Raw genomic sequence first — 15,686 nt, forward strand, 5'->3', positions numbered from 1 at the left:
ACATGTCTTACAGCTCAATTTCAACGCATTATGAGACACATGCAAATTCAACCACAAAGAGGTATCAGCTCACACCACTCAGAATAACCATCAGCAAAAACTACAAAGAATAAATGCTGAAGGTGCTGGGAAGAAATGCATACCCTCCGCTTTAAGTGGGACGTAACCTGGAAAGAGCCACTAAAGAGAACGGAATAGAGGTGCCTTTAAAAGGTAAACATTGAGCTACCATATGATCCAGCAGACCTATTCCTGGACCTATAACCTAAGAAGACAGAATTGGAAGGACACAGGTACGCAAATCTGCATTGCATAGTATAACAATCGCCAAGATGTGGAAGTAACCAAAAAGTCCAACGACGGATGGGTGGACAATGAAGAACTGCTACATGTACAGATGGAATATGAGCTAGTGAAAAAATGAAACAATGCCATTTGCAGCACCATAGATGAGTCTAGAAGTAATCACGCAACTTGGTGTAGGTGAGAAAGCCAAAGACACATATCCTATCATATCACATATAGGTGTTACCTAAAAAATGATACAAACAAAGGTATTTCCACAGAGAAACACTATCATAGATTCATTAAAAAAACTTATGGTTCACCAAATGGAAAGGTGTGAGGATTGGATACATTACCGTATAGAGGTTAACAGAGTGATACAAACATATGTGAAATATATAATCACCAAAGACCTACGCAATACCAAGAGAAGACTACTCAACATTGTGTCGTAACCTACATGGGAAAAGGATCCGAAGAAAAATAGATATATGTCTATGTGTGAAAGAACCACATCTTGCACACCTAGAACAAACAAAACATTGTAATCAAGTTTGCTGTGATAAGAAATAAAAATTAAGTTAAAGATACCAACAAGAAGTAATGAGACATAAACTTAAAGGGCTTTTTCCTCGCACATTCCATTCTAATTTACAACCTAGAACACCACTTCCAGTAAGGCTCTGTTGCCCTAGTAACCAGATTTGGTAAAGGAGAAATGCTGCCGCCTTGTGGCCGATTCCCGCAAGAGCAGCTTTTAACCCACAGCTAATGGTCACTTACCATTCACAAGGACTCAGGGCTGTAAAGGACACCTGCCCTCAAAATTGTGCTGAGGTAGGGAATGGATAAAAGAAATTCAAAACAGGCAAAATGTTCACGAAGCTAGTATGAAGAGGTAAGTTGTACTCACTCTCTTTTTAAAGAAAGGAAAATGGATAAAAGCTCAACCTCAGGAAGTATTAGACTCATGCAATCTAATCTACAAAAAGTTTTCAACTCACACCCGTCGACTGACCATTGGCAAAAAGTCTACAATCAATCAATGCTGAAGAGGTTTTAGAGAACTGTGTACCCTTCTAGCTGCTGGTGAGATGTAAAAGGGTTAAACGCTAATAATGAGAACAGAAAGGAGCTGCGTTGAAAAGGAAAAATTGAGGTACCATTCAATCCAGCAGGCGCACCAATGGGCCTCTCACCTGAGAAGACCAGAATGAAGAAGACCCGGGCTGCAAAAGCTGCACTGCAGCCTTATTCACAATAGACAAGACAGTGAAGCAACCAACATGTCCATCAACAGATGAAAGGAAAAAGAAGAAGCGGCCCATGTACACAATGAATACTAGCCATGGAAAACAATGAAACACTGCTCTTTGAGACACCATAGATGATCTTGGAGATAATCACAGAACATGAGGTAAGTCGGAAAGCAAAAGTCCTATATCCTATGATATCACTTATACGCGTTCTCTAATAACTGACACAAATGAACATATTTCCACTGAGAAAGTCAATCACAGACTTATTAAAAAAAACTATGCTTATCTACAAGGAAAGGTGGGGGGAATGGATACATGAAGATTAGCGTTACCATATGTATACAAATTCATATTATATACATATATCAAAAAGACCGACCATATAGCAAGGAAGGTTTACGGAACACTGTGTAATAATTTACACGGGAAGAGGGTCTCTACATAAATAGGTATATAGAATATGTAGATGAACCAGAGTATGTACACCTTGGACAAGCAACATTCTAACCATTACCCCAATTGAAAAAATTAAAACAACCAACTAGGAGTAATGAGACATAAACTTATGGGGGGTTCTCCTGGCACATTCCATTCAAATTTACAACCTAGGCAAACGACTTCCAGAACGGCTCTGCTGCCCTAGTACCCAGATTTGGGAATGGAGAAATGCTGCATCCTTGTGGCCGTTTCCCACAACAGCAGCTTTAAACCCACTGCAAAAGGTCACTAAATATTCACCAATTGCAGGTCTGTAAATGACACCTGCCCTCCAAAAAATACTGAGGTCGAAAATCGACCAAAATATTCTAGAGTGCAACCTTCCAAAAAGAAAATTTGAAGAGGTATATTGTACTCACACTTTTTTTTCTTTTTTCTTTTAACAGAAAAGGAAAAGGCGTGGAAAAATGATGAATTGTAGGAATTTTTACAGACATGTAAACCCAAATTACAAAAACCTATCAGCTCACACCAGTCAGAATGGCCATCAAGAAAAATGCTGCAAACAAGAAATGCTGACGTGATTGTGGAGAAATGCGTACCCTCGATTCTAAGGGGGACGTGGTAAGAGCCACTAATGAAAGCACAATTGAGGTGCCTTGAAAAGGTAAACGTTGAGCTACCATACCAGTCAATCAATCATACCCACTGCTGGGTCTATCACCTGAGAAAATGAAAATCAAAAATCGCAGGCTGGCAATCCTGCACTCCAGCAATATTTACCATAGGCAACACTTGGAAGCAACGAAAATGTCCATCAACAGAGGAATGCACCAAGAAGAAGTGGTCCATGTACACAATGGAATATTAGCCATGGAAAACATTGAAGCACTGCTCTTTGAGGCACCATAGATGAGCCTGGAGATAATCACAAAACATGAAGTAGGTCGGAAAGCAAAAGACCTATATCTTATATTATCACTTATGGCATTATCTAATAACTGACACAGATGAACATATTTCCAAAGAGAAAGACACTCACAGGCGTAGAACACAAACTATGCTCATCTAAAAGGAAAGGAGGGGGGAAATTGAGAAATGAAGATTAGTGTTACTATACATATTCAAATACATATTATATACATGTATCAAAAAGATCGAACATATAGCAAGGGAGGTCGACGGAACACTGTAATATTTTATATGGGAAGAGGATCTGTACATTAATAGACATACATAATGTCCAAATGAACTAGATTGTGTACACCTAGGACAAACACTATTCTAAACTTTACCCAGATTTAAAAAATTTTAAAAACCAAGAAGAAGTAATGAGACATAAACTTATGGGGATTTCTCCAGGCAAATTCCATTCTAATTTACAACCTGGACAATGACTTCCAGAAAGGCTCTGCTGCCCTAGAACCCAGATTGGGGAATGGAGAAATGCTACCTCCTTGTGGACGTATCCCACAACAGCAGCTTTGAACTCACTGCAAAAGGTCACTAAATTTTCACCAACTTGCAGTTCTGTAAATTGCGCCTGCCCTCCAGAAAATTTCGGGGGTCAAAAATCGACCAAAAAATTCAGAAGAGGGCAACCTTCGAAGAAGACAATTTCAAGAGCTGTGTTGTACTCACGGTTTTTTCTTTTAAGAGAAAAGAAAAAGGCATAGGAATAGGATGAATTTTAAAAATTTTCATGACATGCATACCCATATTACAAAACCCTATCAGCTCACAGCAGTCAGAATGGCCATTAGGAAAAATGCTGCAAAAAATAAACGGTGAAGGGAGTGTGGAGAAATGCGTACCCTCGGTTGTAAGGGGGGGCATGTAAAGAGCCACTAATGAAAACACAATGTAGGTGCTTTGAAAAGGGAAACATTGAACTACCAGTCCATCAATCACAACCACTGCTTGGCCTATCACCTGAGAAAATGAGAATCAAAAAGTCACAGGCTGGGAAACCTGTATGCCAGCAATATTTACCATAGCCAGCGCTTGGAAGAAATGAAAATGTCCATCAACCGAGGAATGCACCAAGAAGAAGTGGTCCACGTACACAATGGAATATTACTCTAATAATAAATATAAATTAAATTTAAAAACAAACAAAAGCAAGGAGACATCAACATTTGTGGGTTTATCCGGGCACATTGCACTCTAATTTATAACCGAAAAACACCACTGGCCGGTAGGACTGTTTCCCTAGTGCCAGCAAGGGGAACGTAGAAAGGCTGTCGCTCTCTGGCCGTTACCTGCAAAAGCAGGTTTAAAGCCTGAGCTAATGGTCACTTCATATGAACAAGTACTGCAGGGCTGTAAATGAAACCTGCCCTCAAAATGTCTTGAGGGAGATAATGGCCAAAATATTTCAAATGGTGACACATACTTTAAGAAAACACTTTGAAGAAATAAGCTCTCATCACAGCTGGAAAAAGAAAAAGGACATGTCTTACAGCTCAATTTCAACGCATTATGAGACACATGCAAATTCAACCACAAAGAGGTATCAGCTCACACCACTCAGAATAACCATCAGCAAAAACTACAAAGAATAAATGCTGAAGGTGCTGGGAAGAAATGCATACCCTCCGCTTTAAGTGGGACGTAACCTGGAAAGAGCCACTAAAGAGAACGGAATAGAGGTGCCTTTAAAAGGTAAACATTGAGCTACCATATGATCCAGCAGACCTATTCCTGGACCTATAACCTAAGAAGACAGAATTGGAAGGACACAGGTACGCAAATCTGCATTGCATAGTATAACAATCGCCAAGATGTGGAAGTAACCAAAAAGTCCAACGACGGATGGGTGGACAATGAAGAACTGCTACATGTACAGATGGAATATGAGCTAGTGAAAAAATGAAACAATGCCATTTGCAGCACCATAGATGAGTCTAGAAGTAATCACGCAACTTGGTGTAGGTGAGAAAGCCAAAGACACATATCCTATCATATCACATATAGGTGTTACCTAAAAAATGATACAAACAAAGGTATTTCCACAGAGAAACACTATCATAGATTCATTAAAAAAACTTATGGTTCACCAAATGGAAAGGTGTGAGGATTGGATACATTACCGTATAGAGGTTAACAGAGTGATACAAACATATGTGAAATATATAATCACCAAAGACCTACGCAATACCAAGAGAAGACTACTCAACATTGTGTCGTAACCTACATGGGAAAAGGATCCGAAGAAAAATAGATATATGTCTATGTGTGAAAGAACCACATCTTGCACACCTAGAACAAACAAAACATTGTAATCAAGTTTGCTGTGATAAGAAATAAAAATTAAGTTAAAGATACCAACAAGAAGTAATGAGACATAAACTTAAAGGGCTTTTTCCTCGCACATTCCATTCTAATTTACAACCTAGAACACCACTTCCAGTAAGGCTCTGTTGCCCTAGTAACCAGATTTGGTAAAGGAGAAATGCTGCCGCCTTGTGGCCGATTCCCGCAAGAGCAGCTTTTAACCCACAGCTAATGGTCACTTACCATTCACAAGGACTCAGGGCTGTAAAGGACACCTGCCCTCAAAATTGTGCTGAGGTAGGGAATGGATAAAAGAAATTCAAAACAGGCAAAATGTTCACGAAGCTAGTATGAAGAGGTAAGTTGTACTCACTCTCTTTTTAAAGAAAGGAAAATGGATAAAAGCTCAACCTCAGGAAGTATTAGACTCATGCAATCTAATCTACAAAAAGTTTTCAACTCACACCCGTCGACTGACCATTGGCAAAAAGTCTACAATCAATCAATGCTGAAGAGGTTTTAGAGAACTGTGTACCCTTCTAGCTGCTGGTGAGATGTAAAAGGGTTAAACGCTAATAATGAGAACAGAAAGGAGCTGCGTTGAAAAGGAAAAATTGAGGTACCATTCAATCCAGCAGGCGCACCAATGGGCCTCTCACCTGAGAAGACCAGAATGAAGAAGACCCGGGCTGCAAAAGCTGCACTGCAGCCTTATTCACAATAGACAAGACAGTGAAGCAACCAACATGTCCATCAACAGATGAAAGGAAAAAGAAGAAGCGGCCCATGTACACAATGAATACTAGCCATGGAAAACAATGAAACACTGCTCTTTGAGACACCATAGATGATCTTGGAGATAATCACAGAACATGAGGTAAGTCGGAAAGCAAAAGTCCTATATCCTATGATATCACTTATACGCGTTCTCTAATAACTGACACAAATGAACATATTTCCACTGAGAAAGTCAATCACAGACTTATTAAAAAAAACTATGCTTATCTACAAGGAAAGGTGGGGGGAATGGATACATGAAGATTAGCGTTACCATATGTATACAAATTCATATTATATACATATATCAAAAAGACCGACCATATAGCAAGGAAGGTTTACGGAACACTGTGTAATAATTTACACGGGAAGAGGGTCTCTACATAAATAGGTATATAGAATATGTAGATGAACCAGAGTATGTACACCTTGGACAAGCAACATTCTAACCATTACCCCAATTGAAAAAATTAAAACAACCAACTAGGAGTAATGAGACATAAACTTATGGGGGGTTCTCCTGGCACATTCCATTCAAATTTACAACCTAGGCAAACGACTTCCAGAACGGCTCTGCTGCCCTAGTACCCAGATTTGGGAATGGAGAAATGCTGCATCCTTGTGGCCGTTTCCCACAACAGCAGCTTTAAACCCACTGCAAAAGGTCACTAAATATTCACCAATTGCAGGTCTGTAAATGACACCTGCCCTCCAAAAAATACTGAGGTCGAAAATCGACCAAAATATTCTAGAGTGCAACCTTCCAAAAAGAAAATTTGAAGAGGTATATTGTACTCACACTTTTTTTTCTTTTTTCTTTTAACAGAAAAGGAAAAGGCGTGGAAAAATGATGAATTGTAGGAATTTTTACAGACATGTAAACCCAAATTACAAAAACCTATCAGCTCACACCAGTCAGAATGGCCATCAAGAAAAATGCTGCAAACAAGAAATGCTGACGTGATTGTGGAGAAATGCGTACCCTCGATTCTAAGGGGGACGTGGTAAGAGCCACTAATGAAAGCACAATTGAGGTGCCTTGAAAAGGTAAACGTTGAGCTACCATACCAGTCAATCAATCATACCCACTGCTGGGTCTATCACCTGAGAAAATGAAAATCAAAAATCGCAGGCTGGCAATCCTGCACTCCAGCAATATTTACCATAGGCAACACTTGGAAGCAACGAAAATGTCCATCAACAGAGGAATGCACCAAGAAGAAGTGGTCCATGTACACAATGGAATATTAGCCATGGAAAACATTGAAGCACTGCTCTTTGAGGCACCATAGATGAGCCTGGAGATAATCACAAAACATGAAGTAGGTCGGAAAGCAAAAGACCTATATCTTATATTATCACTTATGGCATTATCTAATAACTGACACAGATGAACATATTTCCAAAGAGAAAGACACTCACAGGCGTAGAACACAAACTATGCTCATCTAAAAGGAAAGGAGGGGGGAAATTGAGAAATGAAGATTAGTGTTACTATACATATTCAAATACATATTATATACATGTATCAAAAAGATCGAACATATAGCAAGGGAGGTCGACGGAACACTGTAATATTTTATATGGGAAGAGGATCTGTACATTAATAGACATACATAATGTCCAAATGAACTAGATTGTGTACACCTAGGACAAACACTATTCTAAACTTTACCCAGATTTAAAAAATTTTAAAAACCAAGAAGAAGTAATGAGACATAAACTTATGGGGATTTCTCCAGGCAAATTCCATTCTAATTTACAACCTGGACAATGACTTCCAGAAAGGCTCTGCTGCCCTAGAACCCAGATTGGGGAATGGAGAAATGCTACCTCCTTGTGGACGTATCCCACAACAGCAGCTTTGAACTCACTGCAAAAGGTCACTAAATTTTCACCAACTTGCAGTTCTGTAAATTGCGCCTGCCCTCCAGAAAATTTCGGGGGTCAAAAATCGACCAAAAAATTCAGAAGAGGGCAACCTTCGAAGAAGACAATTTCAAGAGCTGTGTTGTACTCACGGTTTTTTCTTTTAAGAGAAAAGAAAAAGGCATAGGAATAGGATGAATTTTAAAAATTTTCATGACATGCATACCCATATTACAAAACCCTATCAGCTCACAGCAGTCAGAATGGCCATTAGGAAAAATGCTGCAAAAAATAAACGGTGAAGGGAGTGTGGAGAAATGCGTACCCTCGGTTGTAAGGGGGGGCATGTAAAGAGCCACTAATGAAAACACAATGTAGGTGCTTTGAAAAGGGAAACATTGAACTACCAGTCCATCAATCACAACCACTGCTTGGCCTATCACCTGAGAAAATGAGAATCAAAAAGTCACAGGCTGGGAAACCTGTATGCCAGCAATATTTACCATAGCCAGCGCTTGGAAGAAATGAAAATGTCCATCAACCGAGGAATGCACCAAGAAGAAGTGGTCCACGTACACAATGGAATATTACTCTAATAATAAATATAAATTAAATTTAAAAACAAACAAAAGCAAGGAGACATCAACATTTGTGGGTTTATCCGGGCACATTGCACTCTAATTTATAACCGAAAAACACCACTGGCCGGTAGGACTGTTTCCCTAGTGCCAGCAAGGGGAACGTAGAAAGGCTGTCGCTCTCTGGCCGTTACCTGCAAAAGCAGGTTTAAAGCCTGAGCTAATGGTCACTTCATATGAACAAGTACTGCAGGGCTGTAAATGAAACCTGCCCTCAAAATGTCTTGAGGGAGATAATGGCCAAAATATTTCAAATGGTGACACATACTTTAAGAAAACACTTTGAAGAAATAAGCTCTCATCACAGCTGGAAAAAGAAAAAGGACATGTCTTACAGCTCAATTTCAACGCATTATGAGACACATGCAAATTCAACCACAAAGAGGTATCAGCTCACACCACTCAGAATAACCATCAGCAAAAACTACAAAGAATAAATGCTGAAGGTGCTGGGAAGAAATGCATACCCTCCGCTTTAAGTGGGACGTAACCTGGAAAGAGCCACTAAAGAGAACGGAATAGAGGTGCCTTTAAAAGGTAAACATTGAGCTACCATATGATCCAGCAGACCTATTCCTGGACCTATAACCTAAGAAGACAGAATTGGAAGGACACAGGTACGCAAATCTGCATTGCATAGTATAACAATCGCCAAGATGTGGAAGTAACCAAAAAGTCCAACGACGGATGGGTGGACAATGAAGAACTGCTACATGTACAGATGGAATATGAGCTAGTGAAAAAATGAAACAATGCCATTTGCAGCACCATAGATGAGTCTAGAAGTAATCACGCAACTTGGTGTAGGTGAGAAAGCCAAAGACACATATCCTATCATATCACATATAGGTGTTACCTAAAAAATGATACAAACAAAGGTATTTCCACAGAGAAACACTATCATAGATTCATTAAAAAAACTTATGGTTCACCAAATGGAAAGGTGTGAGGATTGGATACATTACCGTATAGAGGTTAACAGAGTGATACAAACATATGTGAAATATATAATCACCAAAGACCTACGCAATACCAAGAGAAGACTACTCAACATTGTGTCGTAACCTACATGGGAAAAGGATCCGAAGAAAAATAGATATATGTCTATGTGTGAAAGAACCACATCTTGCACACCTAGAACAAACAAAACATTGTAATCAAGTTTGCTGTGATAAGAAATAAAAATTAAGTTAAAGATACCAACAAGAAGTAATGAGACATAAACTTAAAGGGCTTTTTCCTCGCACATTCCATTCTAATTTACAACCTAGAACACCACTTCCAGTAAGGCTCTGTTGCCCTAGTAACCAGATTTGGTAAAGGAGAAATGCTGCCGCCTTGTGGCCGATTCCCGCAAGAGCAGCTTTTAACCCACAGCTAATGGTCACTTACCATTCACAAGGACTCAGGGCTGTAAAGGACACCTGCCCTCAAAATTGTGCTGAGGTAGGGAATGGATAAAAGAAATTCAAAACAGGCAAAATGTTCACGAAGCTAGTATGAAGAGGTAAGTTGTACTCACTCTCTTTTTAAAGAAAGGAAAATGGATAAAAGCTCAACCTCAGGAAGTATTAGACTCATGCAATCTAATCTACAAAAAGTTTTCAACTCACACCCGTCGACTGACCATTGGCAAAAAGTCTACAATCAATCAATGCTGAAGAGGTTTTAGAGAACTGTGTACCCTTCTAGCTGCTGGTGAGATGTAAAAGGGTTAAACGCTAATAATGAGAACAGAAAGGAGCTGCGTTGAAAAGGAAAAATTGAGGTACCATTCAATCCAGCAGGCGCACCAATGGGCCTCTCACCTGAGAAGACCAGAATGAAGAAGACCCGGGCTGCAAAAGCTGCACTGCAGCCTTATTCACAATAGACAAGACAGTGAAGCAACCAACATGTCCATCAACAGATGAAAGGAAAAAGAAGAAGCGGCCCATGTACACAATGAATACTAGCCATGGAAAACAATGAAACACTGCTCTTTGAGACACCATAGATGATCTTGGAGATAATCACAGAACATGAGGTAAGTCGGAAAGCAAAAGTCCTATATCCTATGATATCACTTATACGCGTTCTCTAATAACTGACACAAATGAACATATTTCCACTGAGAAAGTCAATCACAGACTTATTAAAAAAAACTATGCTTATCTACAAGGAAAGGTGGGGGGAATGGATACATGAAGATTAGCGTTACCATATGTATACAAATTCATATTATATACATATATCAAAAAGACCGACCATATAGCAAGGAAGGTTTACGGAACACTGTGTAATAATTTACACGGGAAGAGGGTCTCTACATAAATAGGTATATAGAATATGTAGATGAACCAGAGTATGTACACCTTGGACAAGCAACATTCTAACCATTACCCCAATTGAAAAAATTAAAACAACCAACTAGGAGTAATGAGACATAAACTTATGGGGGGTTCTCCTGGCACATTCCATTCAAATTTACAACCTAGGCAAACGACTTCCAGAACGGCTCTGCTGCCCTAGTACCCAGATTTGGGAATGGAGAAATGCTGCATCCTTGTGGCCGTTTCCCACAACAGCAGCTTTAAACCCACTGCAAAAGGTCACTAAATATTCACCAATTGCAGGTCTGTAAATGACACCTGCCCTCCAAAAAATACTGAGGTCGAAAATCGACCAAAATATTCTAGAGTGCAACCTTCCAAAAAGAAAATTTGAAGAGGTATATTGTACTCACACTTTTTTTTCTTTTTTCTTTTAACAGAAAAGGAAAAGGCGTGGAAAAATGATGAATTGTAGGAATTTTTACAGACATGTAAACCCAAATTACAAAAACCTATCAGCTCACACCAGTCAGAATGGCCATCAACAAAAATGCTGCAAACAAGAAATGCTGACGTGATTGTGGAGAAATGCGTACCCTCGATTCTAAGGGGGACGTGGTAAGAGCCACTAATGAAAGCACAATTGAGGTGCCTTGAAAAGGTAAACGTTGAGCTACCATACCAGTCAATCAATCATACCCACTGCTGGGTCTATCACCTGAGAAAATGAAAATCAAAAATCGCAGGCTGGCAATCCTGCACTCCAGCAATATTTACCATAGGCAACACTTGGAAGCAACGAAAATGTCCATCAACAGAGGAATGCACCAAGAAGAAGTGGTCCATGTACACAATGGAATATTAGCCATGGAAAACATTGAAGCACTGCTCTTTGAGGCACCATAGATGAGCCTGGAGATAATCACAAAACATGAAGTAGGTCGGAAAGCAAAAGACCTATATCTTATATTATCACTTATGGCATTATCTAATAACTGACACAGATGAACATATTTCCAAAGAGAAAGACACTCACAGGCGTAGAACACAAACTATGCTCATCTAAAAGGAAAGGAGGGGGGAAATTGAGAAATGAAGATTAGTGTTACTATACATATTCAAATACATATTATATACATGTATCAAAAAGATCGAACATATAGCAAGGGAGGTCGACGGAACACTGTAATATTTTATATGGGAAGAGGATCTGTACATTAATAGACATACATAATGTCCAAATGAACTAGATTGTGTACACCTAGGACAAACACTATTCTAAACTTTACCCAGATTTAAAAAATTTTAAAAACCAAGAAGAAGTAATGAGACATAAACTTATGGGGATTTCTCCAGGCAAATTCCATTCTAATTTACAACCTGGACAATGACTTCCAGAAAGGCTCTGCTGCCCTAGAACCCAGATTGGGGAATGGAGAAATGCTACCTCCTTGTGGACGTATCCCACAACAGCAGCTTTGAACTCACTGCAAAAGGTCACTAAATTTTCACCAACTTGCAGTTCTGTAAATTGCGCCTGCCCTCCAGAAAATTTCTGGGGTCAAAAATCGACCAAAAAATTCAGAAGAGGGCAACCTTCGAAGAAGACAATTTCAAGAGCTGTGTTGTACTCACGGTTTTTTCTTTTAAGAGAAAAGAAAAAGGCATAGGAATAGGATGAATTTTAAAAATTTTCATGACATGCATACCCATATTACAAAACCCTATCAGCTCACAGCAGTCAGAATGGCCATTAGGAAAAATGCTGCAAAAAATAAACGGTGAAGGGAGTGTGGAGAAATGCGTACCCTCGGTTGTAAGGGGGGGCATGTAAAGAGCCACTAATGAAAACACAATGTAGGTGCTTTGAAAAGGGAAACATTGAACTACCAGTCCATCAATCACAACCACTGCTTGGCCTATCACCTGAGAAAATGAGAATCAAAAAGTCACAGGCTGGGAAACCTGTATGCCAGCAATATTTACCATAGCCAGCGCTTGGAAGAAATGAAAATGTCCATCAACCGAGGAATGCACCAAGAAGAAGTGGTCCACGTACACAATGGAATATTACTCTAATAATAAATATAAATTAAATTTAAAAACAAACAAAAGCAAGGAGACATCAACATTTGTGGGTTTATCCGGGCACATTGCACTCTAATTTATAACCGAAAAACACCACTGGCCGGTAGGACTGTTTCCCTAGTGCCAGCAAGGGGAACGTAGAAAGGCTGTCGCTCTCTGGCCGTTACCTGCAAAAGCAGGTTTAAAGCCTGAGCTAATGGTCACTTCATATGAACAAGTACTGCAGGGCTGTAAATGAAACCTGCCCTCAAAATGTCTTGAGGGAGATAATGGCCAAAATATTTCAAATGGTGACACATACTTTAAGAAAACACTTTGAAGAAATAAGCTCTCATCACAGCTGGAAAAAGAAAAAGGACATGTCTTACAGCTCAATTTCAACGCATTATGAGACACATGCAAATTCAACCACAAAGAGGTATCAGCTCACACCACTCAGAATAACCATCAGCAAAAACTACAAAGAATAAATGCTGAAGGTGCTGGGAAGAAATGCATACCCTCCGCTTTAAGTGGGACGTAACCTGGAAAGAGCCACTAAAGAGAACGGAATAGAGGTGCCTTTAAAAGGTAAACATTGAGCTACCATATGATCCAGCAGACCTATTCCTGGACCTATAACCTAAGAAGACAGAATTGGAAGGACACAGGTACGCAAATCTGCATTGCATAGTATAACAATCGCCAAGATGTGGAAGTAACCAAAAAGTCCAACGACGGATGGGTGGACAATGAAGAACTGCTACATGTACAGATGGAATATGAGCTAGTGAAAAAATGAAACAATGCCATTTGCAGCACCATAGATGAGTCTAGAAGTAATCACGCAACTTGGTGTAGGTGAGAAAGCCAAAGACACATATCCTATCATATCACATATAGGTGTTACCTAAAAAATGATACAAACAAAGGTATTTCCACAGAGAAACACTATCATAGATTCATTAAAAAAACTTATGTTCACCAAATGGAAAGGTGTGAGGATTGGATACATTACCGTATAGAGGTTAACAGAGTGATACAAACATATGTGAAATATATAATCACCAAAGACCTACGCAATACCAAGAGAAGACTACTCAACATTGTGTCGTAACCTACATGGGAAAAGGATCCGAAGAAAAATAGATATATGTCTATGTGTGAAAGAACCACATCTTGCACACCTAGAACAAACAAAACATTGTAATCAAGTTTGCTGTGATAAGAAATAAAAATTAAGTTAAAGATACCAACAAGAAGTAATGAGACATAAACTTAAAGGGCTTTTTCCTCGCACATTCCATTCTAATTTACAACCTAGAACACCACTTCCAGTAAGGCTCTGTTGCCCTAGTAACCAGATTTGGTAAAGGAGAAATGCTGCCGCCTTGTGGCCGATTCCCGCAAGAGCAGCTTTTAACCCACAGCTAATGGTCACTTACCATTCACAAGGACTCAGGGCTGTAAAGGACACCTGCCCTCAAAATTGTGCTGAGGTAGGGAATGGATAAAAGAAATTCAAAACAGGCAAAATGTTCACGAAGCTAGTATGAAGAGGTAAGTTGTACTCACTCTCTTTTAAAGAAAGGAAAATGGATAAAAGCTCAACCTCAGGAAGTATTAGACTCATGCAATCTAATCTACAAAAAGTTTTCAACTCACACCCGTCGACTGACCATTGGCAAAAAGTCTACAATCAATCAATGCTGAAGAGGTTTTAGAGAACTGTGTACCCTTCTAGCTGCTGGTGAGATGTAAAAGGGTTAAACGCTAATAATGAGAACAGAAAGGAGCTGCGTTGAAAAGGAAAAATTGAGGTACCATTCAATCCAGCAGGCGCACCAATGGGCCTCTCACCTGAGAAGACCAGAATGAAGAAGACCCGGGCTGCAAAAGCTGCACTGCAGCCTTATTCACAATAGACAAGACAGTGAAGCAACCAACATGTCCATCAACAGATGAAAGGAAAAAGAAGAAGCGGCCCATGTACACAATGAATACTAGCCATGGAAAACAATGAAACACTGCTCTTTGAGACACCATAGATGATCTTGGAGATAATCACAGAACATGAGGTAAGTCGGAAAGCAAAAGTCCTATATCCTATGATATCACTTATACGCGTTCTCTAATAACTGACACAAATGAACATATTTCCACTGAGAAAGTCAATCACAGACTTATTAAAAAAAAACTATGCTTATCTACAAGGAAAGGTGGGGGGAATGGATACATGAAGATTAGCGTTACCATATGTATACAAATTCATATTATATACATATATCAAAAAGACCGACCATATAGCAAGGAAGGTTTACGGAACACTGTGTAATAATTTACACGGGAAGAGGGTCTCTACATAAATAGGTATATAGAATATGTAGATGAACCAGAGTATGTACACCTTGGACAAGCAACATTCTAACCATTACCCCAATTGAAAAAATTAAAACAACCAACTAGGAGTAATGAGACATAAACTTATGGGGGGTTCTCCTGGCACATTCCATTCAAATTTACAACCTAGGCAAACGACTTCCAGAACGGCTCTGCTGCCCTAGTACCCAGATTTGGGAATGGAGAAATGCTGCATCCTTGTGGCCGTTTCCCACAACAGCAGCTTTAAACCCACTGCAAAAGGTCACTAAATATTCACCAATTGCAGGTCTGTAAATGACACCTGCCCTCCAAAAAATACTGAGGTCGAAAATCGACCAAATATTCTAGAGTGCAACCTTCCAAAAAGAAAATTTGAAGAGGTA

Source organism: Balaenoptera ricei, chromosome 7 (genome assembly GCF_028023285.1).
Source record: "Balaenoptera ricei isolate mBalRic1 chromosome 7, mBalRic1.hap2, whole genome shotgun sequence".
Classification (NCBI taxonomy): domain Eukaryota; kingdom Metazoa; phylum Chordata; class Mammalia; order Artiodactyla; family Balaenopteridae; genus Balaenoptera; species Balaenoptera ricei.